At 31.3% G+C, this 5200-nt stretch overlaps 1 long non-coding RNA gene across 2 annotated transcripts in view; it reads left to right on the forward strand.

Moving 5' to 3' along the window:
• The window catches only part of LOC145716202 (uncharacterized), a 559773-nt gene extending 555551 nt beyond the window's left edge, over nt 1–4222 (forward strand). Inside the window, exon 8 of one of the 2 annotated variants that reach the window (XR_014138714.1) lies at nt 3904–4222. This is a non-coding gene — a long non-coding RNA (uncharacterized LOC145716202). The remainder of the gene's footprint in view (nt 1–3903) is intronic. The other variant, XR_014138718.1, reaches the window with a different exon arrangement.
• The last annotated feature ends 978 nt before the right edge of the window (nt 4223–5200 follow it).

Consider the following 5200-nt stretch of genomic DNA (forward strand, 5'->3'; position numbering starts at 1 on the left):
GACTCCTTAATTTCTCTTTCTTCTGTCTTGTTGTTGGTGTATAGGAATGCCACTGATTTATGTGCATTGATTTTATATTCTGCCACTTGACTGAATTCCTGTATGAGTTCTAGCAGTTTTGGGGTGGAGTCTTTGGGTTTGATATGATACAAAAAGTATCATATCATCTGCAAAGAGTGAGAGTTTGACTTCTTCTTTGCCTATTCAGATGCCAATCTAAAAGTTTTTAAATTGAGATGAAATAGATACTTTTAAAGAATGCTGTAAGAATGTAAAATTATAGGAGCTTTTGAGAATGCAACTTAACAGATTCTATTAAAGTATCAGTATGCATATTATTTAACCCATAAACTTACTTCTATGAATCTAGACTTCAATAATATACACATAGATGTGCAAATGTATATTTTAAAATATACCCTTCATAGTGCTTGCTGTTTCTACTAGACAAAAGAAAAAGAAAAAAAGATGGGGAAGTGTTCCTACATAAAATAGAGTATAAGGTAGATTTTTGTGAAATTATATGTGAAATCAGATATTTTGTCATCTGGGGAAAAAAGATTACACAAAAATATATCTATTATGACATATCTTCTATGATTGATTTTAAGGAGGAACTATGTGACTAGAAACGTTAGAAACAAGTTAGGAAGGTATACAAGAAATAATTAAGAGTGTTTACTTCAGAGAAAGCAGAGGAGTTAGATGATAGAATAGGGATCATAAATTTGTACTGTATGTTCTAAGGTGATTTTTTTCTTCCTACAAACATGAAGAAAATATTAAAAATGTAAGTTATTAAAAATGTAAGTTAGAAAAGAGTAAAAATAGGAAGTCATGTTCTCGAAGTCATTTCTTCCTAGAGTCATTAAAGTGATATTTAACACATACTGATTTTATGACAGCATTGGAATAAAAATATTAAAACTTAGAAACTCTTATATTCTAATTCATTTGAGATTTATTAAACATATTTAAAGCTGAACAATTCCAAATAGGGAAGTCATCAATTCTGAATGGTAAGACTGTAGATCATTTATTTAAAGTAATCAGTCATGGTGTTACAAAGACAAAATCAAAGCAGGCTTCTTACTGTGGAAATTTCCTTCCTGAGAGTTCTGTAGGGTAGCTCTGGGTGCAGAGCCATTATGAATATTGGCTTTTTGCTCATCTTGCCAACTAGACTGTGAAATTATTGACACGATGGTGGGTATATCTTCTTAAATGCCATCTGTTATTCAGTTTGCAAAAAAAGAGGCCAGCAGAGAGAAACACAATAAAATTTTCTGATTTGTTTTATACAATCCTATTATGGAGTTTTAAAGAATAATTATGTGTTGACATTTTTCCTCCTTGAATTACAAGTTAAAATTTACTGTGGTTTCCTTCATAATTTTCAAAGATCTTATTTTTTTTTTTAATCTTTCCTCATAATATGATTTTGGTCATAAAATCTTGATGCCTAGAAAGGTGTCTGGGGAAGTTGCTAGATTGTGCCTCTAATTTATGCTTTCTGAGAAAAACTAAACCTTCCTGTATTATATCTACAGCATTTACAATATTTAAAAATTACACGGATTCTTGTGAACCACATTTTATACAATAGTTAGTTCATATACACTCAGTTTTCATTCAAATTAATAATGTATTTAATTTTTCAATTGTTGGAATGTTTATGGTTCAAACTGTAAGGATTATTTTTGTAACTTTGTGACTTGATTTCTAACATCATAGATATGATGGCTCTATTTCCTCAGTGTCTCCTTCACAGCTCTGCCTCTATTCCTGTGTACTTAAAAAAAAAAAGTGTACTCATTAAACTAGCAATGAGTAAACATTTTTAACTCATCTGTATGATTTTTGACAGTGTATCTTCTCTGAAAATTATTTAGGAGAATACAAAATTGTTTTTGTATGTTGACAAAAACATTCGAAAGAAGGAATATGTAAAATCCTTTTTGCTATGGTTTGTGACACAGTATGTGTTAATTTCTGAACAAACAGCATTTCTCAACATCAACAGTGAGTCTTTCTGAAACAGAAATATAGAGATATTAACCAAGGTTTATAAATGTCATCAATAGTTCATCCCTCATTATTTTACTGACATTCTCTAATAAAGAACATTTAACACTTCAATTCTCAAGGATTGTTTCTTCCAAAACTGTAAATTATTCATTTAATCTTTTTAAATAAATTTGTATTTCTATATATACTATAATTAAATAATACTTTTTTGTTTTGTCATACTTCTTTTAAAATATCATTTGCAATAATGCCTAGAATATCATACCTACAAAGGTATTTTTGAGATTTCTTTGATTCCGCCTCCTTTTTTTTTTTGAATATAGTTGACACAATATTACATTAGTTTCAGGTGTACAACTTAGTGACTTGACAAGTTTATACATTATGCTATGTTCACCGCAAGTGTAGCTACCATCTGTCTGGTTACATTACTATTACAATATCATTGACTGTGTTCTTTATGCTGTGCCTTTTATTCATTTATTTATTCATTCCATAAATGGAAACCTGTATCTTCCTCTCCCCTTCACCTATTTATAGGTCTGATTTTTCATATAATCTTTTTTTTTTATATTCCACTTTAAGTGGAATCATATGGTATTTGTCTTTCTCAGTCTGACTTATTTCACTTAAGATAATACCCTCTAGGTTCATCCATGTCTCAAATGGCACAATCTCATTCCTCTTTTACTGCTGTGTAATATTCCATTGTGTATATAGACACACATATGTGTACCATATTTTCTTTATCCATTGATCTTTTGATGGACACTTAGGTTGCTTCCATAGCTTGGCTATTGTAAATAATGCTTCAGTAAACATAGGGGTGTATATATCTTCTCAAATTAGTGCTTTCATTTTCTCTGGGTATATACCCAATAGTGGAATTATTGGATCATATGGTAGTTCTATTTTTAATTTTTTGAAGAACCTCCATACTGTTTTCCACAGTGGCTGCACCAGTTTGCATTCCCACCAACAGTACACAGGGGTTCCTTTTGCTCACATGCTCACCAACACCTGTTATTTCTTGTCATTTTGATTTTATCCATTCTAACTGATGTGAGGTGATATCTCATTGTGGCTTTGATTTGCATTTTCCTGATGATGAGTGAGTGATGTTGAACATCTTTTTACGTGTCTGTTCACCATCCATATGTCTTCTTTGGAAAAAGGTCTATTCAGGTCCTCTGCCCATTTTTAATTGGATAATTTGGCTTTGGAGGGTGTTGAATTTTATAAGTTTTTTATGTATTTTGGTTATTAACCCCTTATTGACTATATCATTTGCAAATATCTTCTTCCATTCAGTATATTATCTTTTTGTTTCATTGATGGTTTCCTTTGCTGTGCAAAAGCTTTTTATTTTGGTGTAGTCCCAATAGTTTATTTTTGCTTTTGTTTCCCTTGCCTTAGTTTTTATGAGTGGTGAAATTAATTTAAAGGAAATAAGGTGATATTGGTCCCCAAACTATGATATTTGGCAAGTGACTTGTCCTCTCCATACCACAAGATCCTTCTCCATGAATGAGGGAAATGAGCTAGGCAACATAAAAAATTAGAACAGATTTACTATCTTATGAATATTACCAGCATTTAATTTTTTCCCCAAATTTCATTTCCATTTAAATAACAATATGGATTAAAGAATAAAATTATAAGAATATATAAGAATAAAAATAGTTGCAGTTAAAAAATCTCAAGAGTTTTCATTTTATGACATTTTATGTTGTCTCAATTTCTATTTTAATTGTGTAATATAGTGTATTAGATAGGGTTCTTCAGAGAAAGAGAACCAATAGGAGATTTATAGACAGACACAGGTATAAATTACATATAGACATATATTATTGTTTTGTTTTTTGTTTTGGTAAGGAATTGGCTCACATGAATATGAAGTCTAAGAAATCCCAAGATCTGCAGTCAAGAGTCCAGAGACACAGGACTGGTGACGGTTTGGTTCTAGTCTGAATGCCAGCAACCTCAAGATCCAAGAAGAGCTAATGTTTTAGTTGGAGTCTTAAGGCGGGAAGAGATCTATGTTCCAGTTCAACCAGTCAGGCAGAAGTTCCCTCTTACTCACCCTTTTTATTCTATTTAGGTCTTCAGTTGATTGGATGAAGCCTGCCCATATTGGGAGGGCAATCTGCTTTACTCAATCTAGCAATTCAAATGTTAGTCTCATCCAGAAACACCCTCATAGACACACCCAGAATAATGTTTGACCAAATGTCTGGGCACTGTATCCCAGTGAAATTGACATTTAAAATTAACTTTCACATGTAGAAATGCATATATATATATATGTATATTATATACACACACACACATATACATTTATACATGCATAAATATGTACATATATGTAAGCATCTGGTATATTTTGAGTGTATAAGTAGTATATATATACTATTTGAGTGTATAAATCTACTCTATTGTATACTAATGTATACTATTGAGTGTATAAATAGTATATATATATATACTAAATAAATGTAAGGAAAAATGTCTGCCAGAACAACTGGATACATACTGAAAAGAAAAAGTATTGCTTCTAATGTTAATTTTTTTATTGGTGGCATCCATTTAATTTTTAGAGTACTTTATAGTGTGATCTAGTGTGAACATTCTATTAAATGTTTAAGTACATTTCTCTGGTTATGATTTCCACATGTCTATCTCCTCCAATAAAGAATATGCAGGTATCTGATTATCATTTCAAGACCACCTATTAAGTATTTAAGAGTTGACACTAGAAGGTGACAGAAAGAATCTGAATGTTGGCTAAAAATATATGCCTGTCTAAACATTTATTTACTTAAGTTAATTAAAAGTTAAAATATATAAGAATTGGATAATGGCAGAAATATAGGAAGAATCTGGGTAATACAGATATAGAAAAAATGCTAAAGAAATTCAAGGTATTTTTAAAGATTTATTTATTTATTTTAGAGAAAGAGAGAGAGGAGCACAAGCAGGAAGGGCAGAGGGAGAGGGAGAATCTCAAGCAGACTCCCCGCTGAGCGCAAAGCCCAAAGCAGAGCTAATCTCATGACCCTGAGATCATGACCTGAGCCAAAACCAAGAGTCAGACATGCAACCAACTGCACCATTCAGGTGCCCCAGAAATTCAAGATTTAAAGTTAGAACACCTTTAGAGAAAAATGTAATT

Source organism: Leptonychotes weddellii, chromosome 1, assembly GCF_054177405.1.
Source record: "Leptonychotes weddellii isolate Sample4059 chromosome 1, ASM5417740v2, whole genome shotgun sequence".
Classification (NCBI taxonomy): domain Eukaryota; kingdom Metazoa; phylum Chordata; class Mammalia; order Carnivora; family Phocidae; genus Leptonychotes; species Leptonychotes weddellii.